This window comes from Natator depressus, chromosome 15 (assembly GCF_965152275.1).
Source record: "Natator depressus isolate rNatDep1 chromosome 15, rNatDep2.hap1, whole genome shotgun sequence".
Taxonomy (NCBI): Eukaryota; Metazoa; Chordata; order Testudines; family Cheloniidae; genus Natator; species Natator depressus.
In genome coordinates, this window is record NC_134248.1 from 21,022,535 (window position 1) to 21,045,981 (window position 23,447).

The 23,447-nt window shown below is 41.6% G+C and overlaps 1 protein-coding gene across 18 annotated transcripts in view; it reads left to right on the forward strand.

The window, feature by feature from the left end:
* RIMBP2 (RIMS binding protein 2) overlaps positions 1-23,447 on the forward strand; it is a 277,138-nt gene that overhangs the window by 141,229 nt on the left and 112,462 nt on the right. For 12 of the 18 annotated variants that reach the window (XM_074972300.1, XM_074972299.1, XM_074972303.1 and 9 more), the window contains one exon: positions 11,076-11,165. The gene's annotated coding sequence lies outside the window, so the exon portion shown is untranslated. Of the gene's footprint in view, positions 1-11,075; positions 11,166-23,447 lie in introns of those variants that run through there. The other 6 variants (XM_074972313.1, XM_074972316.1, XM_074972317.1 and 3 more) reach the window with 3 other exon arrangements.

A 23,447-nucleotide genomic window follows, 5' to 3' on the forward strand; every position in this document is an offset into this window, starting at 1 on the left:
TCCAACATTAACAGGCAGAAGGGAGATAAAGGTGCCAAATGATAATTTTATATTGTTTTATTTTCTTCTTGCCACATTGCAGAAACTTTGTGTAATTGAACCTGGGGACTTTGGTCCATTTGTTGTCCTGAGGGAAACACAAGTTAATTTGTTTATGGCTATGCACTTCGTATGTTATCTTGCTCATTTATAAGTAAAGATAAATGTTAAACTCTACCTACTCCTGTTTTGACATTAGAGGGTTTATTTCAGCCTTGTGGCTCTATTTCTCATAGTTAAGGCTGCGATTTTGTCACTGAGGTTGCGGAAGTCACAGAATCTGTGACTTCCAAAGACCTCCGTGACTTCAGCCCTGGCGCCTGGGAGCTGCAGGGTCCCACCTCCTCCTGCAGTGGCAGGGAGCCGTGAGATACCCCCGCCACCTGAGGCAGCAGGCCCCCAAGCTCCCATTTGCCATGGGCAGCAGGGGTACCCCTCAGCTCCCAGCCACCGTGGGGGGTACCCTGAAGCTCATGGCCGCTGTGGGAGACAGGGGGATCCCCGCAGCTCCCCACCAGCCACAGCGGCAAGGGGATCCCCTCAGCTCCCACCAGTCACATTAGCAGGGAGACCACGGCAGCCCTCCAACCACTCTGGGTGGGTAGGGGGCCCCACAACTCCCCTGCTGCTGCAGCGGGGCAGGGGGGATCCCCTCAGCTCCCCGCCACTGCGGCGGGGCAGGGAGATCCCTGCAGCTCCCTGCTGCTTGGGATGGGGTAGGGGGACCCTGCAGCTCTGAGCCCGCATGGATGGTGGGAGCCCCGGAGCTCCTAGCCACCCTGCAGCTGCCCAGTCCCTTTCCATTTTATCATGGATATTTTTAATAAGAGTCAGGGACAGGTCATGGGTTTCCGTGAATTTTTCTTTATTGCTCGTGACCTGTCTGCGACTTTTACGACAAATATCCATGACAAAAATCTTAGCCTTACTCATAGTTCATCTTCACAACCTAGGGGCCCAATCCTAAGTGTGTACCCTCAACTCTCATTGGTTTCAGAAGACGCCTAGGGTGCTCCTGGATCACACTTTTATCGTACTGGCATGGTTACAAAACTCTGACACTCACAATAGATTGGGAATCACTGCATCAGAGGGAGCATTTATTAACAATAACTTAACACTGCAAACACGTACATTTCTGATCTACGGGTCACCATTTCCCCCTCACTCCACCCCCACCCCCACGACTTGCTTCCAATGGAGTTTTGCAGAACATTCTATGTATGCTGCCTTGAATTTTCTGGTGTTGTTTTGTATTCGCAACTGTTCCTCTCAGCCAATCAAATTCCTTAAACAGACCACACTAATTCTCCCTTATTCTCTCAGTCATCATAGTGTTAGTTACTTGCAGAGGAAAAATGGTAAAGGCTTTGATGGCAACCACTGTGGAACCCATGGTGCCTCTGGGAACAAGTTCTGTAATCTCTGTCCACACTGAATAGTACTTTGAACAAGTAGCTCCAGTACATACTATGCAAGATGAGTAAGCATTGTGAAATCAGGCCTTAGAGCACTGTCTTTTTTTTTTTTTTTTTTATTTCAGGGGTTCTCAACCGTTTTCTTTCTGAGCCCTCCCTCCCATCCACAACATGCTATAAAAACTCTACGGCCCACCTGTGCCACCGCATCTAGTCTTCTGCATATAAAAGCCAGGCCCGGCATTAGGGGGTAGCAAGCAGGGCAATCACCTGGGGCCCCTGTGAAGCTAAGCTGCTCAGGCTTCGGCTTCAGCCCCGGGTGGTAGGGCTCAGGGCCTCGGGCTTCAGCTCCATGCAGTGGGGCTTCAGCTTGTTGCCGAGGGCCCCAGCGAGTCTAATGCTGGCCCTGCTTGGTGGACCCCCGGAAACCTGCTCGCGGCTCCCCAGGGGGCCCCAGACCCCTGGTTGAGGGCCACTGCTCTATCTGTTTTTAGAGGGAGTCATTTGCAGGGCAAGAAGATGTGAGAAAAGATCACAGGGTGTGTTTTTTTTCTTGAACACCTGTATCTCAAACAATTTCCTATGATTATAATCTTGGAGTAATTCTCGGTATTTACCCTCTGACAATACAAAGTATAGAATTATAATCCGCGAGTGTTCCAGTATTTCCAGTCCAGGTCACCTGTAAACACTAAGCTGTCTTAAGAAAAATAAAAAGCCCCAAATAAACAAAAAATAGTATATACCATCATTTTTTAAAATAAAAGTAATTGATGGATGAGCAAACTAGCACACAAGGCAACAGATGCCTTACTCCAGGCAATTTAGAACCTTGTTACCCAGACAGTAGTGTCAGACTGTGTTAAATCTACAGAAGTCATCCTCCTACTGTGAATTTTCATAGTCAGTCCTTCTCATATCTGTTGAGGGAATTTCTAGTTTTGCTGTATTTCAAACCTGAACACGCGTTTTACTTTCGTTTCTATGCTTAAAAGATGCAACTGATATATAAGGTAATGTCTTTTTTTGTTTTAATTTTGCATAGGTGTGTGTTCATTAATGGACTCGTATTTTGTGCGGGGTGCTACTAAGTATACATGTTTAAAGCTATGCAGTCCCCTGTTAAAAATGGAACAATGCTGGGAATGGGTGGGGGCTAGGATGGGGGAGTCCTAATTTTCCGACTAGATTCACTTTTCCGAAAGGGTCACGTGTAAAATATGCTTGTTTTTAAAATGGCATGTCTGTTTGAGAACACCTAGAACATTGCTTGCATTCAGCTGGAAAAACCTTCGCTTTTAAGACCGTTGTTCAATATATCATATTTTAAAGGTTGATGTTCAGATTTGTTTGTTTTGAGGAAGGTTCCGTATGTGGCACTGGCATGTGTCATTCGAACACACAGATAATACACATAAGCATGACTTGTGTTTCTCACTTTTAAATAGGGAAAGAATTCTCATTTTAAGCTAATAAAATCTAAGCTTCATACAGTAGTATCTACGTTTATTAGAAAATGGTTTTTTAGGATTTTTTTTTTTTTGCATCTAGTTGATACTAATCTGTTCCTCATTGTCACAGCAAATACTTTCATTTCTATGAGGGGATATTTCTAAATTAAGCTTCTGTTGTTTGTTCTCTTATCTTTAATTTCCAGCATTCATCTCCCTGTTTGCAAAAATTTTGGATGCACATTCTCTATTATATCAGAGTAATAATGGAAGCTGCTTCAACCCCTTGGTTTTTAAAATGGGTATTTGCTCAAAGACATCATTAGAAAGGGGTGACAGGCTGCTTGGCTAATAATTTAAATGCATTGTCAAGACTGCAGAGGCTGATGAGAAGTTGCTTTGGGAGCATGAAAGACTGTTTTCTTTTTACTTGCACATTAGTCTGGTAACATTTAATCAGTGTTCTCCTTGTCATATGTTTATGTACAGTGTCTTGGAGTATTGGCTTGATGAGTTCTTAATCTTCAGCCTACTCATCTTTATCAACAGCTGAGGGAGATTAACTTGAATAGGTTAAACATTAGACCTCATTTGACTCTGGGATAGTATGTGGCTATATTAATTAAATTATCAGAACTGATATGCACTGTGAATAAATGGTCGGGGGAGGGGGAATTCCCTAGTTTAAAATAAAAACAAAAAACAAAAAACCAGAAGCAGCAGCATCCCAAAGCTATTTGTATAAAAGGGAAACACAGAAGGGGTGGGATTAGAATGATTTTAAACAGGTTTGCATTTTAAATTGAATTGGGTAGCTGTCAGTTTGGCAAGCAGTGGAGAAAACCCTGAATCCAATTTATGGAAGCTCCTAAACTAATCGCACATATCTTCTTCAAACCCAACACTCAGATCAGCCTCTCTCTGCACAGTTCTTTTAGGTTTTTTTGGCAAAATAACTCAGTACAAGCGAGGGTAGGGCTGTAGATAACAGAAGATCCTGAGTGACAAGCTAGAGGCAAGGAGGACGTATCTGACCTGTTGCCAGCTTGTCTGTCATTTGTGTTGGTTGGTGCATTTCTTGACCTTCTTCCCCCTCAGCAGGAGGCTGTAAAGGGAGGGAGCTGTGTTTGGAATTAGCATTTGTAAGAGCTAGAATGGTTGACATTGTCACTGTAGAGAATGATTGGAATCACAACCGTGGTACTTACATGCACTCTCTATTTTAGTTATGTTTTCTGGTGATAGACATAGCACACATGAGAAATGTATATGTTTTTCTGTATACGTTATGGACATTTGTAGTTGCTTAAGTCCCTGTTCCTTATGTGTAAAAGGCGGAATCTGTACCTGTTAGTTACCCATTAAAGAAGGGGCCAGACTGAAAGAAGGAAAAACAGGCCTAGAAGTACTGTGTGCTGGCGCAGACTGTGAGATTAGCATGGGGAAAATCATGTGGGTTGTTGGTGTGTCAGGTTCTTGAATAGACAGAACTCTCATTGCAGGCATATACTTGATGGCTGCTTAACTCTTCTTCATCTTTATGCTCCCAGCCCACCAAACTTATATAGGCTGTGGACGTTTCATAGTGAATGCCCACAAGAGCATCTGAGAGAGATTTGAAAGTGAGATGCATGCTTCATCGAAATGCTTCTCTGCGCCCTTATGCAATATCTGTGTCTCATCCTGCAAGGTCAACAATCTGACCATACCAAAGACACAAAAGCATTAACATAGATATTTTGAAATTAAAAAATTAAAGTTAGTGCAATTCACCGTGAAAAAACTCCGGCGAGGCAGCTCGTTTTATGTTGTTGGCTGAGAGTGTTTCCCCAACACATTTCAGGCTCATATATTTTTCCAAAGTCCCAAGCACATCCCACAAGTTGCAAAAATCCTATTAAGGAGTTGAAGGGTAAACATAATAATGAGGGTACGTGTAATAATAATAGTTTGAATTTCCATGTGGCCTTCCATCCAGAGACAGCAAAGCACTTTTTAAAAAATGTAGTGAATTTAGTAATGAATGTGTTCTGTAGTGAGAGTCTGTGCTCTGACCAATCACCTGGGGAGACTGAGAGGAAGAGGGCTATGCACGGAGGAAGCATGGGGATGATTGGGGCATGGATGGAATGGGATACAGCAGGGAATGTGCAGGGGATGGGGTGCCACCCTTTGAAGGCAAAGAAGTGTGGGTGGGGATAGCATGAGACATGTCAGAACGCTAGGGGCAGCATATGTTGGAAAATATGTATCAGTGTTGATAGCTAGCAGTGTGAATAACTATCAGCCCTGATGCCCACCGCTTCTCAACCTCAGCTACTTCTTCTACCACCCTCAACCTTAACTCCAAAATTAATGCAAAACACCCGCTTGTGCATGCTTATGTGCACACACCACACATGCATGTGTGAGTGTATAGCCCTATGTGTGTGTATCCAGAATTCAGTTCTGAAATTTCTATGTAAAAAATTACCACCAAATTTGGAACAATTACTAAGAAATTGATTGTGCATTTACGTACATTGGGTGTTAACAGAGATTACTCATTAACAAAACTTATTCTAACTATTATAGGAAAACATGTCTCTCAGCTGCCATTTGTTATCTGACACCCACCTCACTTAATACAGATTAGTCCAAACCAAAGAATAGAGCTCCAAACCTTGTAATTTATAAAAGCCACACCAGTGCTATATTAATCTTCAGAATACATGGACATACCACGTAACTACTAATATGGTCAGAGTTAAGGCTGAGTGTTGGTTTTTCAGGATGAAGGTCTAGGTTCTGAGTGATGGTGGTGGAGCATTTGAAGGGGAACTGATGAGTGACGTGCAGGTGGAGTATTGAATGATTTGGTTGGTTATTCCTGTGATTTGCTGGATCGACGGAAGCATTCTTTCATTGATCTACCTGCGTCTACACCAGGGGTTAGGTTGGCAAAGTTACTGCTCTCAGGGATATGTATTTTTCACACCCCAGAGCCCTACAACTATGTCAACCTAAATTTTAAGTGTTAACCAGACCTCAGAAGTTCCTGGCTTTGCCACTGATTTTTTGTGTATGACCTTGGATATGTCATTTAACCTCTTTGTGCCTTTGCTCTGCATCTCTGAAAGAGAGAAGATAAAGGTGTTGTAAGAATACACCTATTAATGTATGTGTGGTGCACCTATACTTCCGTGACGAGTACCATCAGAAAGCTTATAAATAAATGATATCATCACTGTAGAAATTTCAGGAAAAGACATGAGCATCTTGGTATCTTAACTGTTGTGATTGTGGGTATGTCTACACTCTGGAGACTATACTGACATAGCTAGGTTGACATAGTTATGCTGGCATAGTGTAGATGCGGCCTAAACTGACAAAGGGTTTTTTCTATTGATGTAGGAAAACCACCTCTGCGAACAACACTAGCTGCTACATCAACAGAAGCATTCTTCCGTCAACATGGCCGTGTCTGCACTGGGAGCTAAGTCAGCATAGCGGTATTGGTCAGGGGTGTTGACATAACTTAAGTGTAGACCAGGCCTGGTTTATTTTCTATATGTTGTTCAGGCTAGAATTCTGCCAGCAGATGCTGCTGTCACAGATGATTCTTTATCCTGAAAGTTGTATTTGTGATGGGAAGCAGGGACGGTTGTTTACTTTGGCAAATGTCATGAGGCGGCTTATTCCATAAAGCAAATCAGTGAAAGGAATGACAACCATAGTGAACAACAAATGTAAGTGCAAACAAATAGCTTAGAACTAAGGTACAGTGAAACTGAGATGGTTACTGTCCTATTTTAGTTCATCCTTGCAAATAACGTGATAAAATATATCTCGCTTCAGGTAGGATTAAGGGCCAGCCCAATTGCTCTGCACTCTGTCTCATAAACCAGTTTCCTTTCTGGAGAATTAAAACAGTCTGAAGCATGCTGGCCTAGTTTTTTCATTCATTTTGTTTTTTATTTCTGCCTGATTTCCTCGTAATAATAATTTTACAGACTAGATTAAGTGTCTGCTGCAGTAACCAGTGTTACACTACACATTTAATTTGCTCATAGTTTGTCCAACTGGTATGATTTTTATGCAATAGCATGACAAACATCTATACTATTCCAAACGACAAATCTTTACTTAGCTCATCCAAGAGAAGGGTAAGGGTGACTTGATCACATTCTACAAGTACCTATAGGGGGCAGAGATTTCTCATAATTAGATGGCTCTATAGTCCAGCAGAAAAATATGTAACAGGATCCAGTTGTTGGCAGCTGAAACTAGACAAATTCAGACTGGAAATCAGGTACAAATATTAGCAGTGACGTCTATTACCATTGGGACGACTTGCTTAAGGATGTGGTGGATTCTCTGTCACTTGAAGTTTTTAAATCAAGACTGGCTCTCTTTTTAGAAGATATGATACAGCTCAAACAGAAGTTATTGGCTCAATGCCAAAATCGTTGGGTGAGGTTTTTTTTGGCCTGTGTTATGCAAGAGATCATATTAGATCATAACAATCTTACAGCAATTATGATTTTATCTATGCCACATAACAAATGTGTTTGGTAATACATTAATTTCAATGTCAGACTGCCAGTTCCTTCCGGTTTTAAATTGTGTAGGTGAAATCCTGACCCCACAGAAGTCAATTGCAAAAATTCCATTGACTTCAGTGGAGCCAGTATTTCACCCTTTTGAATCTATATTGAAATCCAGTTCTGCTGAAGACACAAGCTATCTGGGATAAGGCATGTTACCCTCTCCCTCCATTGAACTGTTTTCCTTTACTTCATATTTTGCCATTTGACATGGCTGTATTAGGGTCAGATCCTTCACTCATTGGCTAGACAATCAGTTGCTGTTAAGTTGTCCCATTGAAGTCTGTGGAGCTATATTGATTTATACCAGCTGAGAATCTGACCCACTGAACTCAATGGCAAACCTCCATCTGTCTTTGGTGATGCAGGGTAAGACCTATAAAATGTAAAGAGCAGGTGACATGTCTTATTCTCTGTAAAGTACAGTGCAAATTTGTGGTTTTGTACAAACAACTTTTAATGCTTAATAATGCAAAAAAATTGCATATCCAAGGGTTTGTTCTATTTTTGTGCAGTTTGCTCATATCCTAAAAATATGTATTGACTTAGTTCACAGCTTTTAAAATGGAACACAAGCTATAAAATTCTCCTTGTTTTGCCCCACAGAACTGTCTAGCATCCCACAGAGCATGACTGCCACTTTTAATTGCATCCTGATCAACGGATTGAACAGAATTTGAGAAATTATAATTAATGAGCTTCTTATGTGTGAGATGATACATCTGCACCTAGGAGACTGAATACTCTGCAAACTACAGCCTTTCTCTTTTTATGCTCAACATAGTAGCAGTCGATATTTAATAGCCAGAGGAGAGCTTCAGAAAAAGTCAGGGGAAGACATCTTACAGTTGTGCTGGGGATGAGAGAGTCAGGATGGTATTTTAATGTGTAAAAAATTAGCTGTGCTAATTACACTGAATATTAACCCCTTTCAAATTCAGCCTTGTGCTTGAGGTTTGCTGTTTGTGGGCTGCCACCAAGCACAAGGAAGCTCAATAGAAGTGTTTTTTTTTTTCCACATAGTGTGGAAGCCAGTTAGGCTTCTTTTAGTCCCGCTTCCCTCCAGCTTGCAACTTTGAGCAGGTTGTAAAAGGGGGTGAGGGTGGGGGGAAGGACGGAGAGGAGGAGATGTAAAGCAAAATTTTAAATTCCAAAGTTGTTTCCATTTTACATAATTCGAACTGGACCCATTTTCCATTTTATTGTGAAATATTTTCAATTATTTTAACTGGCGTTTTTTAACTAAATTGTTATCAACATTTTTTGTTTACTGAAAACCACATCTTACTCAAAACCTGGTTTTTGGTAAACAAAAAATATGGATAATGATTTTGCTTAAAGAAAATGTTTGGTAGAAATATCATGGAAAAAAATTTGAAATGGAATTTTTTATTTATTGAAAAGCACATCTTATTGAAAATCTGTTTTTTGGTAAATAAAAAAAAAAGAGTGATTTTGAAAATGATTTTGTTTGAAATTTCAAGAACATCTTTGGTTAAAATATTGTGAAAAATTTGCAAAAAGTGGAAATTATTGTTAATGGAAGAATTTTTCACAGAAAGTGTGCTTTTTTTTAAAAGAAATTTTCACAAAACAATATATTGCGTGTGAAAACTTTTGAGCAGTTCTATTCCAGCTGCTTTGCCTGATACCTAAGTAGAGTGAGAAGAGCTCTGTGTGCCAAGCAGATCAGTGGAGTTTCAAAGAGCCACGTTTGGGGGCCAGTGGGGCTGTTGAGAGGTTTACAAACCTTGTGATTCTTTTGTCTAACTTGAGCTGAATTTTCAGTTGGCACTGTCATAATGAAAACCTGTGGGTCGGGCAGTTCCAGTTTACGTAGGTCAGCAAAAATCCTAAAGTTAGCCCTGAGATTGCAACTTTCATGAAGGGTTAACGTCAGCCTACTTTAGCTTTCTAAATTAAAAAATAAATAAATGAACTGACTGAATGTCTTGTACTTTGATATGGTTTTATTAATAAAAGAACAGAATCTAAAATCCACCCTACTGGAAAAATTCACAGCAGTGTAACTGCTTTTTTTACCCAGCTCTTTCAGTCAAGTCTCACTCCTTGCCAAAATGCTTTCAGCAGTCATTTTCCTTGGGATGGCTCTGAGAGACTTTGATTTCATATAGTCACTGTTCTTAAACTCCTGCAAAAAGAGAGGTTTTCAGAACAGGCAGAGGACCCTGCCTGATTTAGGATTTACATAAATGCTCAGTTATGTCACCTGAAATTGTCTCTTTTGTTCCCAAAGACTGAACTTTAACCACCTAATCTTTTGTGGTTTGTTTACTCTTCTTTATTTCATGCTCCTTATAGTGCCATTGTGATGGGGTATACAAACCCCCATACAAACACTGGGACGGAAGGGGTTAAATGAGGATACTGGGCCCAGGTAGCCCCACCCTGCCAACCCTCCAGAACATGCTCCAGCAGCAGACAGCCTTGAAAAGAGAGCAACCCAGCTCAGAAAGGGGAGGCTGGGGAGGAGTGCAGACCTGCCCTGAAAGTTCCTTCCGAAAGAGGCTGGAGAAGTCTCCCTGAAGGAACAGAGCCCAGCCGAGGCTGGCAGTTGTGGTTTCCTTTTTACTTTTTCTTTTCCCCTTATCTGGGGCCAGAAGCTGAGGGAAGGAAGCAGTGATGGGACGCAACCCACGGAAGGTAGCTCAAAGGGCCCCTCCCGGAGAGCAAATGCTGCTAGAGCCCGGTGGAGTGGGCGGGCCCGGTCTCCATGACTGAGTAGGCACTAACCGCGAGGCTTCTCGGCCCACCGAGGACCCCATTACAGCCATGTTGCCCACTGGTATACCTAGCTACAGCTGCAGATAACATCTGGGGCGATATTATCTTTCTGTTCTTATGTCTGAAGTGCCTGTCACTGTGGTATCCAGGTGCTGTGTGTGGATAATAGAAAATGGAGATAATTGCTCCTCAGTAGCTGCTGACTCTCCGTTGTAGCTGTGGTGTACTGTGAGCTTCTGACTTTGAGGGTCCTGCTGGTTTCTCTTCCCTTCTGGTTCTTCAGGAAAAGCTAGGGCAAGAATCTTGCCATCTTCAAGTCATGCTGTTGCCAGGGTAGGGCTCTTCATTAACTCCATGGGGAGTTGTGTATTTCAGTTGTCTGGTCTGTGGAGTCAAGTCAAGTCCCTTCAGAGAATCATAGAATTTCAGGGTTGGAAGGGACCACAGGAGATCACCTAGTCCAACCCGCTGCTCAAAGCAGGACCGATCCCCAATTTTTCCCCGATCCCTAAATGGCCCCCTCAAGGATTGAACTCACAACCCTGGGTTTAACAGGCCAAGGCTCAAACCACTGAACTATCCCTCCCCCCCCGATCTTTAATCAGATTCACTCACTTTACCAACTCCAAATTCCCTATTGAAAAATGTGGTGACAGTCATTTATAGTCCATAATAGCCCTGCAGGTTTTGCACCTTCAGGACCTTCGGCTTTGTTCCTGACTGCATGCATAGGGATGTATTAATATCCAATAAAGCACACCCATTGATTACTTAAGATACATGCAATTTAAAAAAATGTCGATGAGTGGCCTATAACACCTTTTCTTCTGTTCTAGGAAAATGAACTGAAGGATGCTGTGCAAGAGAAGAATCGCTTGAGCCTTCAATATGCTAGTCTGTCCCACAAAGCACTGCAATATGACCAGGTAACATCTCAGTCGGAAGACATGCTAATAGCATTCTCAAATCCATTTATCTCTGATGCCACACTGCCGAGCTGCTAAAAGCAGACAGCACAGTCCTGCTGCTTCTCTGCTAGTGACCCACAAAGGACATTAAAATGTTTGGTTTTAAAACCACATTTGAATTCACGAACAGTGTATTTTTTGGTGAACAAATGTTACTCTCTAGAAGAAAATGAATAATTAAGACACACAGACAAACATTGGTGAGGTGTGCTTTGTCACTGAAGCATCTTCTCATTGTACTCTAAATTCCTGTGAGGTTTTGGGTGAAAATTGCTGTTTGCAGTGGTTTTCACTAGAGCTTGTCAGGAAATTATTCCCACCAGACCATGTAAATTTTTGACAAAAACAATTTTCCCCCTGATTTTTGTCAATTTTTCTTATTTTTTTTAAATTAAAACTAACAAAGTATCAATACATTTCAGTTTTGCCAAAAAAACATTTTAACCACTTCTAGTTTTGACTCTCTGGCATCTAATTCTCCGCCATCTTGTGCCTGCCTAGCGGACAGTGTGTCTGGGGAAGTTCATGAATCCCTCAGCCTGAAATGGCTGGGGAGGATGCAAGGCTGGGACCTATGACTGGTGCAACCTGTGCTCTACCTCTGTCTACCTAGGAACTCAGGAAGGGATTATGGTTCCTGAGGCACAGTCCTTCTGGAACCTTCCCCTGGAGTGCTGCACTCAGTCTAGCTATAAGCCTCAACTAGAGCAAGATCTGACAAGAAAACGGTGATAAATTGAACCTTTCCCACGAGTGATTAGCTGTGGCTTTTGAGGGCCAAACTAGCATATAGCCATTTGCCCACATTGGGGGTGGTGGTGTGCTGCACTGCTCCAGAAGGAGTGCAAGGAGAGATTGTTTGTGCCCAAACAAGGCACAATTGCATCCTGACTGGCTCAGTGCACAGAAAAACTGAGAAAGCTGCATCATCCGTTAGGAGAGTTCTCTCTGTTGGCTGCTGTACCTGCCCTGTACTATGAGGCAGAGTTACAGCCCCACCTGGTTTGGGGCAATGTGCCTCTTCCCCAGGGAGGGACACAAAGGGAACTGTCCCTGCATTTCCCTGAGTGCAGGGGTTACAACTGCAAGTGATTGTGCATGGAGCATATAAAATGGGAAAAGAGGTACTTTGTGGCTGCACAGGGGATACTCACAATCTAGTCCCTAAATAAGTTTAGATTGAGCCAAAAGTATTACTTTACATTGGCTTAGAGGGCTAGTCTTGCACACAACTCATTACTCCCGAGGGCATTCTGCGCCGACAAAATTAAAATTGTGCGCACAATATTTTAAAATTCTGCAAATTTTATTTGTCAATAAATGTGGAGGCTCCAGCACGACATTGGGGAGCACAGGCCATTGGCTCCACAGAGGTGAGAGATCACTGTGCAGCTCCCCCCAGGACACAGACTCAGCGGTGAGGCTGCACCCAACCCTGACACAATGCAAGGACCGAGCCTGTCCCAGAAACACCCCAGGGCCCTGCCCATCCATGCCAGGTGCACCAGGTATGGGCAGGCAGGCTCAGCAAGGCAGGATCCAAGTGTGGGGGGATCCAGGTGTGGGTTGAGAGGGTTCTGTGTGGGGCAATCTGGGTTGTGGGTGGCTCAGTGAGGAATCCAGATGCGGGGGACTTGTTGGAGAGTTCTGAGTGCAACAGTAATGGGATTCTGCAGAGGGGTCTGGGTGAAGGTGGTTGGGGCTCAGCAGGGGGGTCGGTCTGGGTGTGCGGGAATAGAGTTCAGCAGGGGGGTCTGAGTGTGGGGGCTCAGTGGGGTGGGGATTTAGGTGCAGCTGGTTGGGGCTCAGTGGGGTGGGGATCTAGGTGCAGGTGGCTCATCAGGGTGGTCCAGGTGCAGTGGAATGGGGCTCGGAGGGGGAGCTCTGAGTGTGGGGGGTGAGGCTTGGTGTGATGGTCTGGGTATGAGGGGGTCTGGTTGCCTGGGGGTTGGGCGGATGGGAGAGCAGCTCCCTGTACGGGGATCCCTCCCCCTGCAGCAAGGAACGGGGGAGTTTGCAGAGCTTCCTGCCGCCAGGGGAGAAATCTGGGGGATGGGGCTGACCCGGCCCTGGATGCTGTGCAGGGGAAGAGGAAGTCCCATTCTCCCCAGCCCAGCCGGGACTAGCAGCTGAGCCCAGCGCAGGATAGGAGCCACCCGCCGGGTCTTCCCCAGTCTCTCCTCCAGCCTCACAGTGATTTACCTCTCTGTCGGCTGCCATGGGCCCCTGAAAGATACTGCTGGGGAGGGCCACATGACCGCTCTTGTGTCTTCCCTTTGCTTCCCTGTCAGAAAGTGATTTTTCTATGGGGAAGCAAAGAAATCTGCAGGGGACATAAATTCTGCACATGCGCAGTGGCACAGAATTCCCCCAGAAGTAACTCATATCAGAGACTGCAAACATCAAAGATCAACTGTAGTTGGTTGCCTACCTCACTTAGGCCCCTTTGAAGTGCATATTTCAAATATGTAGACTCAGGACTGAAATTCTGAGCTAAAACTTGTGCTGTTTAATCTCTGAGCCAGCCAGGACTGGTTGGTAAAGGTGAACGGTTGAGAATAGAGGGTGGTTATGTATGTACTATGTGACTTCATACATAGCACATGGTCTCTAAACAGAACTGAAATTTTCTGCTCTTCAGAGCAGATTGGAGAGGAATCAAAGTGGTTCCTATATAAATCAGGAGCATAATAATATTTTGGGATGGAAAGAGGCCATATGGCTTATTTAGATCTATCCACCCCATCTGTCTAGTGTTTCTCTCTCATGATGTTTTTCTTCTAAATACCTTTCCAGCATCATCCTTTCCCCACTACTGTTGTTTACAGCAGTGCTACTCAAAGTGGTGGTCCGCGGACCGATGCCGGTCCAATTTTTTCCAGTGTCTGCGCGAACATTGGAAAAAAAAATTGCCGATCCCCCACATCAGATAGCTTGAGAAGCACTGGTTTACAGAGCTTGCTAAATGTAACCTTCACTAGCCACATAAAGGTAAGGTCCCTACCCCATGCAGTTTGCATTCTACCTCAGACAAATGTAGCATGTGGGGCTAATGCAGGGAAGGCTTAAGAAAGTATTGAAGAATGTTAGCCCTAATTACCTTTACTGTAGTTGTAATAGTAATAAAAAATTATAGCTATAAAGCACCTCTCTTTGCCCAAGGTACTAAACAACCTTGCAAAAACAAATTTAAATTCAGAGGGTGAAATCCTGGCCCCATTAAAGTTGAGGCAAAACTACCATTGACTTCAGTGGGCTCAGATTTCACCAGTTGTGTTTGTTTGTTTATTTGTTTCTTAAGATGTTTAGAATACAGCTCACTGAAACTCATGTAGTGCTCTGGGTACCTATCCCCTACATTCAAAATGACAGTATCAATATAAACAGGGGACTTCCCATAAGTAGATCCACCTCAGCACACGCTCTCCTCAGCCGTGTTAACAAAGAAGGAGAAAAGATGAGCTTTGCAGCATGCCTGAAGGTTAACAAATCTGGGCTCTGGCCAGCCAAGAGAGGGCTTCTTCAGGAATGACCCACAAGCAGCCCCATCTCATATATATTAAAGGGGCTCTAGCTCCATTGCTTCCGGACATCTGGATTGTGACAGTATGTCAGGCAGAGAGAAGCTACCTCTCAGTTAACCCACACCATTTAGGGCTTTATAGGTTAAAACTAACCCATTAGCAGTCTTAGTAGTAGTATTTGCATTGTAGTGTTTAGGAGCCCCAGGCCTGGACCAAGGCCTCACTGTGCCAGGAACTGTACAAAGAACAAAAAATAGTCCCTGCCCCAAAAGGCTTACAGTCTGAATTCCACCCATTTCAAAAAAGGAAAATTCAAAGATCATCTGTCCCCTAAGACCTTTTTAAAAAAAATAAAATAAAAATAAAGCCAATTGTATATGAAGTGAGTTGTCTGAGGAAAAACTGAAATGGGACAGAAGGAATAGATAATAGGGTAACAGCAGTCAAACTAAAAGAGAACAAATTCCTCAGAATAAAACCATTCTAAGTTGTTTTTAAAGTTAAGAGATATGGATTATTTGGGGTTCTACATGTTAGGCCCTGACATAGCCCAGGCACAATTACCTGCAGGCTGAAGCACTTGTGGTGAGCTCCTTTAAACCACGGCTAGTGGCCAAGCACAAATACCCATCCAGGAGATCCGTGGAGCAGGTCTCAGACACACCCGGGGCTTTTAAAAATCTCTAGGGCCCAGTCCTGCAGAACCTCCCATTGACTTCAACGGGAGCAGGAACAGGCCCTCAAAATACTTGCACTGAGTGCTAGGAAACGAGCAGTGCATCAGAGGCCAAGGCTAATACCCTTCACCAAACAATGCTAATGTGGTACCAAGGGTAGATCCTCAATTAGTGTACGTTGTCAAAGCTCCACTGATGTACATGGCAATTTACAGCAACTGAGAGTGATGACAGTTTAGTCCAGCTGAGGGTCTATCCCTGTACTTAAGTCAATGGACCTATGACCATTTGAGTGTGTGTGGTGGTGTGGACAATATTATGGAATACAGAGAAAGCTTTCAGCGTGTATGGAGCCATTTTCCTAGCATGTGTTCTTGCTCTCCTTCCTGAGTCAGGCTTGGCAATCGGCTCACTGATAGCTGTGATTAAGAGAGTGAACTTCATTATCAGGATTCTTAATTACAGATGCACAGAGGTACTTTTGCTCTACTCCTTCCTCAAAGTCTGCATGGAGATAATTGGTATTCCAATACAAAAATACTTAATATTCTGTGTGGAATATTTTTCTAGGCTCCCATGAGCATGTTGCCTTCCCAAATTGATAGGGCAAAAATAAATAATTGGAGGATATAGTGTAAGGAAGAATTTTTAGGAAAAAATGTGAAATAGAAACATTTAAAGCGTAATGAAAAATAAACTAATGTTAGGCAGAAAAACCAGCCATGAGGTAGAAGTGTGTAGTCTAAGCACAGGGCTGGGACCTAGGAATTCTGAATTCTATCCTTAGATTTGCTGTGTGGACTTAGGCAAATCATGTAACCTTCTGTGCCTCATTTTCACTGATAATAGCCAGAGGGATTTGGGAGTATGGATTAGTTTGTCTAGTATTTTTGAAAATGTAAACCTCTACGCAACTGCTACGTATTAAAGATAGGAAGATTTTTAACACTATTATAGATCAGCCCTCAAAGAGAAAGAATACACGTAAAATAAGCTCATTATGGTCACATACAAATCACAATAAGAACCATTTTCATTTCTTTTTGTACAGGGTTTTTTTTAAACTCATTAAGACTTAATTTTGAAAAACAGGCACCTAAATTGCACCAGCAATTCTATGAACACAAATAAGGATATATGCACACAACCAGGGCAGTTTTGTGTGAAAACAGGCCAAACCGGTAGAGGAACCATTAACTGTTTTGTGCATAGCATAAAGGGTGAAAAACTCATTCCTATGCAAAGGGCATCACAGAAACTATACAACACTTAAGCCTCCAAAATAAGGCTTAAGTGGTATTTAATTGTGCATAGCTCTTGTGCTGGCCCTCTGCCTGGGGGAGAAGATCCTTCAATATGCATATATGCAGGTTTTGCATACAGAAAGGGTGTGCAGTTTATGTAGGCTCTGATTTGGTTGCCTGCTGATATGCACATATAAAGATGGGTAATGTGTATATTGCATGTTCAAAATATGTTTCTAACATATATATTTTATAGGAACAATTATGAACGGAAAATGTAACCTCTTCCTTATATGGGATGATGTTTTCTCAGAGACAGTAGTAGTATGAGAAGGAGTACTTGTGGCACCTTAGAGACTAACCAATTTATTTGAGCATAAGCTTTCGTGAGCTACAGCTCACTTCATCGGATGCATACTGTGGAAAATACAGAAGATGTTTTTATACACACAGACCATGAAAAAATGGGTGTTTATCACTACAAAAGGTTTTCTCTCTCCCCACCCCACTCTCCTGCTGGTAACAGCTTATCTAAAGTGATCACTCTCAAAGCTTATCTAAAATGATCACTTACAAGGGAGAGTGATCACTTTAGATAAACTATTACCAGCAGGAGAGTGGGGTGAGGGGATAGAAAACCTTTTGTAGTGATAAACACCCATTTTTTCATGGTCTGTGTGTATAAAAACATCTTCTGTATTTTCCACAGTATGCATCCGATGAAGTGAGCTGTAGCTCACGAAAGCTTATGCTCAAATAAATTGGTTAGTCTCTAAGGTGCCACAAGTCCTCCTTTTCTTTTTGCGAATACAGACTAACACAGCTGTTACTCTGAAAGTAGTAGTATGAGAAGTTGGCTGGTTCACTAACATCCAGTATTAAAGCAGAGAGTATTAGGGTGCTTATCTCTGTAACAGGTAAATTAGTCTGATCTCAGCAGTTGTGGTCTGCCTATGGCAGAATTAATTGCAGGCCTGCAGAGTGCATTTATCAGTGTAAGTAAACTGTATTTGGCACAGGGAGAAATGTTCTTTCACTGCTTGGCTAAATGAGCTCCTTACCAATGAAATAAACTGCGGTATTTTTCTAGTAACTCCATAGTCTTTGGATTTAAGTATTACGAAAAACTGAAGGTACTTCATTAATATTATAGATTTCATAACTGACCCAAGTGACAGAAGTGTTTGATGTGTGGTAATATATGGAATGAAAAGCTTTGTGGATGACGCACACATTTGTGTGCGTTTAACGCAGAGTCATCACAGAGCAAAATGTTCCCAGTGTTTCTCTCATGAAATCATGACTGTTTACTATGGATCTATCTAGGTCAACTGTCTTTGCCACTGGGGGCTTTGATAGAAGTGCTCAATCTGTAATTCAATTTCATGCATATCCCATATGTTCTTAAACAGACAGCTTGTTGGAGAGATCATTAAAATCACTTTTAGTGCATATTTTGTAAAAAAAAAAAAAAAAAAAAAAAAAAAAAAAAAAAGTGAGCGATAGACTCCTTGAACACTCTGCTGCTGTTCTGGGTACAGTTGTCTGTGTGATTTAATGCAAAATCCTCAGGAGGAGAAAGTCCTGGTCAGACTGTGCTGTGGAAGTACAAAATATTATTATTATTATTTATGGAGATGTGTTTCCCCCGTTTCTTTCCAAGGTACAGAGTGAAAATACACAGATATCTTTGTTTATTAAGACCTGAACCTCTAAAGGAGGAGGATTAGATACAGATTATTAGGACCATTTGGATAATCATTAAGCTTAAAGTGTTTTTTATAGGGCTTTGAGATCCTTGGATGAAATATTCTCTCTCTGACAGGCACATCAAACATCTGCAGATTCCACACATCTCTAATACAAATCTTCCCAAGGTACATTGTCAGAAGAACTCTGGGATGCACTGTCTGGTCCCATGGCCCTTTATTTCCCATGTGAAAAAAAAATCCACAGCAGAAACAAGGAATGCTCACCACACGTCAAATAATTTTTTTTTAAATCCAGATAATTATTACTAGTAGACGTAAGAAAATTGGAAATCATTTGGTAAATGGATGTACCATATTATCATGTAATCCCTTATTAAAATCTAATAGGAATGTTGTCCGCCACACTGTAGAATAAGATTTATTATTAAGGAAAATGATCAATTTATGAATGTACAAAGGCACACTCCTACAAGTAGGACATTAGTTCTGATGCTTCTCTTTTATACTGGTATAAATGGGTTGTGAGAATAGAATCTGACTTTAGTTTGTATTTTCAAATACAATTATTGTAGGTTAGATCTCTTAACTATATTGTAGATATATCATACTAAATATAGTTGTCTATGAATAAGCTTATTGAGAAAACTGTTAATGAGTGAAGTATACATACATCTATCTGTCATCTATTTAATGTAGCATATATGCACATTATATCTCCTGGAGATAGAAGCAATAACAATAATACCTAGCTCTTATATAGTGCTTTTCATGCATAGATTTCAAAGCATTTTAAAAAGGAGGTTAGTATCATCTCCATTTTATAGATGGGTAAATGGAGGCATAGGGAGGTGAAGTGACTTGGCCATGGTTATCCACCAAGCTAGTGGCAGTATAATAGAACCCAGACCTCCTAAATCTTTCTCTAGTGAGTTATCCACTAGGCCACACTAACAAGTTAAACACATTCTTACTAATTCAAAATGCTGGATTAATTATGAATCCATCTTACTTGTCAGTTTGTCATCAGTAATAGATACGAACCTTATGCTTACTTTGGGTAGTAGGCTATCACTAAAGGCTTGTCTACAGAGGAAAGCTTTTGTGAAATAAATTATCATGTGAATTTAAAGTGCAATAGCTATTCCACACTCGCAGCCTAATCCACTTCCACTGTGGATTATGCTAAACTGCACAAAGGCACTCTTAGCACAGAACAAGAGTGTCCACTTGGGAATTCATTTGGAATAGCTATTCCACAATGGCTGTTGTGGGTTATTTCCCCTGTAGACAAGCCCCACGTCTTAAAACCAAAAAAAATTGGCCCTAAAATTGCCTTTTCTGTACCGCTGGGTTGCCATTTCTTTGTCATCTTCTAACTTTATTGCAGGAAGTTCCTATTTTAACAAAACCATGTGTTTCTCAGATACAGTCCTCATATAAATCACTCACATAGGTGAGCAAAGACTAGAATTGTGGTCCTTCTGATCCAAATTAATAGACTTGTAACTTTTAACCCCCAGACTAAGGGAGATTTTTCATAGTTGGCAGCATTATCCTTATCCTCTCTGTGGAACAGCCACTAGACAACACCATCACAAGCTCAAGACACAAAGCCTATTTTACTATTACTTTCGTTTATTTTTATAAAGATACTGCTGTTACTTTCTGTGTCAATAGGCAGATGTTCTCATCCTTTTAGAAGACCAGTCTTAAGATTTAGGGTGCCCTCAGTAATGTTTGCAAACTTATTTGTGATACAACACTAAGAGAGTTGCATCGTGATGTTTCATGTGTGTATGGTGAGGCAGTGCCACCACACGCCTGCCTTCACGTGGTCCTGCCTCCCATAAAGCCATGTTTCCCATGCCCTCCGAATATCTGCTCTCAGCTATAATTAGCATCCACAGTTGCTGGCAAGTTACCTTTGTAATCCAGAGCCAGGCCCTTATCTGTGACTTCCCCGGTGTATCACCTTTCCTGTCCCCTTCATTCCTTATGGATTGCATCTGAAAACATATAGCAGCATGAATAAAATCAAAATAGAGTTGCATAGCCCTAAAGAAATGCGTGTTTCCTTGTGTTTTTCTCTTCCTTTTTCCATTTCTTTATTTCTTTCTCTGATTGTCCTTTCGCTTTCATTCTTTCCCTTTTACATTCATGTCAGTCCTCTCATTTCTCTGTTCTGCTCCCCCACCTTTTGTTATGTTTCCACTTCTCCTTTCTTTCTCCAGTTCTCTTTCCTCTGTTTCCCGCATTTTCCCCCTATACCATATCTCCCAGTTCCTGAGTAATCCCCCCCCCGCTTTTTTCCCCTTTATTTCAGGTCTACCTACAACCTGTCCCAAGTCTTTTTCTCCCTTTAGTCTCCCCTTACGTCCTTCCCACTAAAGACATCCTTTACAAAATCTTCCCTTCCTCCTCTGACACCATTTATCATGATGTCTCTTCTGTCATGTCTATCATGACAACTCCCACCCATAATAGCTCTCTTCCCATCACAGGACACTATCTTCTCAACCTCTCTTCCAGGACTAGCATTCCTATGTTCGGGGCCGGCTCTAGGTTTTTTGCCACCCCAAGCAAAAAATTTGCCGCTCCAAGAATGCAACTGCCCAAGCAAAAAAAAAAAAAAAGGCGGGGGGGGGCGGAATGCTGCTTGCTTTGCTGGTGCCTAGAGCCGGTCCTGCCTATGTTCTCTTTACCCTTCCCCCCATCTCCCAACCCATTAGATATCCATCCATACTTTCTCCTTCTCTCCCTCCTCTAATCTCTCTCTCTCTCTTTTTCTCATCCCAAGACATTCTCCAATTTTTTGTTCTTTTATGTGTGTTTTTGTGTGTGTCTTCTTTACCTGGCATGTATTTTTAGTGACAGAATTGGGTGCCCCAGGTAATGACCTTAGTTTGGTCCTGGTTCGAGCCCAGTTATCTCAATTAAATAATTATTTTTTTCGCGCTGAACTGTACACCCCTTCTCGGAGCTTGCTCCAAACCTTTGTGGTTCATCCATTGTTAGTAAATCAACTGAGAATCACAGACAATAACATGCTTGCATTGTCGATGGCAATGTCTCATCACCTCCCTTTACCCACCACATTATATTTTTACAATTTACATCAAGCAATCTGAGCAGCGAAAGACTATACCAAGTACAGAGGAAGTTAATAACTTCTGAAAAGCCATTGTTTAAATGAATGTCTCCTACTGTAAAGAGTTTTGAATGGAAAGGGAAAATAAAATATACATGGAGGAAAAAAAAATTCCTGAGGGTGCTGGTAATTGCATTAGTTCTCATGGAAAACAAGATCTGTTCTTTCTCTTTTCCAGTCCATTGCATTCTGAAAAGCCCTCTGTAAAGACAAATAGCAGGGTTACATTGAACAGTTTAGATTCAATTTGAACCATCGTGAAATTCACGAGTTAACAAACTGGAGCCAGAGGGAAAATGTGGTTTTCCAGGGTTTCTCTGAACGGACATCATCGTAGGAAGTTGTGTAATGTCTTTGGATTTAAAAAAAAATGCAGCTTTACTAATCAAACAAAAAGAGAACTTGTCCTCTCTATAGCTGTGTTGGAAAGGAGAAACTAACTTTGACCCATGATCGAAGTCTACACATTTTTTCCTTATAATTATTGCACTGCCTTTCCTTCCCTTACCCAGCCCTGCATTCACTAATCCTGCTTTCACTGTTACATTTCTGATTGTCAATTGGACAAAGAAAACAGATGCTGTCCAGACTCTTATTGAGCTAAAATGGTACGAGCTTTGTTTCGTTTATGTCCTTGCAAGCAGCGTTGTGAAGATGTATGTTTGTCACGTTTATGTGAACGCTATATATCTATCTTTGTATCTATTAGTAGTGGATTTGAATTGTTAATGTTCTTTGTGGTGTTATGTTCTGAAGATTTCAATTCCTGAGGTGATATACTCTGTAATTGTTACATTTCAGGACTCATCGTTTGTGTTTAAACCTAGACAGTGTTGAGAGGTAAAGGGCCAGATTCTCACATTGCACACTCCATTGAAACCAGTTTACACTAGCTGAAGATATGGATCAAAAGGTCAAGGAAGAGAACTGGTCCATGGAATATTGATGGAATAATTTATTTTCTAAATATACAATGTATATGTGTACTACATATTACATAGTCTCCATATTATGTGCAGACTTGAAGGTTCCCAAAATGCTCTATTTTGTACTGAGTTACTTGCACTGAAAGGCTAAGCTAACTCTGGGGTAAAATAAACAAGAAGTTAAGCCTTATTTGCTGAACAACTTAACCTCATGACATTGTCTTATTTGGAAATAGGACATGTGCAAAGATTTTAAGGGAAAACACAATTTTTGCTGCATGTGAATATTTCTTTTCCTTCAGAACGGAAAATAATTTGATTGTACATTTTAATTCTCCTCTGTTGCTCATGCTTATTATTAATTTAGAACAGGCTGACTTGATGAAGTCAAAAGATTAAATCAGAAATGGTATACGTGTGATCTGTTTATACTTACATCTCTGCAACCTCAGATGAGGAGGAAGAATCTTAGGACGTTGCTTTTATTTATAGAACCCCAGTGTGGTAGGCACTTTACAAACACAAGGCTTGATACTGCAGATAGTTAAGCATGTGTGTCTCTCTACTCACCCAAGTGGCCTTATTAAAATCTATGGAAATATCTACATTAATAAGTTTACTCACTGATGTTTGCGAGACCAGGGCCTCAGAGTTTACAGTTGAGGGTTCTGATCCTGCAAACAGCTTCATTGTCTAGCAGCTCCCTACATCTGCCTGCAGTAACACGGTATCAGAGATCTACACTGACAGATCTCTGTACAGGTTTGGAGCCCAGATAAACGACATACAGACAAAAAGGTGAGGGTAGAGTGAGGTGTAACAAAACTATTTGATCTGAGTTACTTTTATCTATTTTGCACATTTACTGGTATATGTATTAGCCTTTTCCTTTTATTTTTTTAACTTATGCCCAATTACATTTTGATTATCAGATTGTTTGTAACCGTACCAAATGAGAGTGGTTGTGTGCGTGTGTGTATGTTTACGCACATGATATACTCACACAATT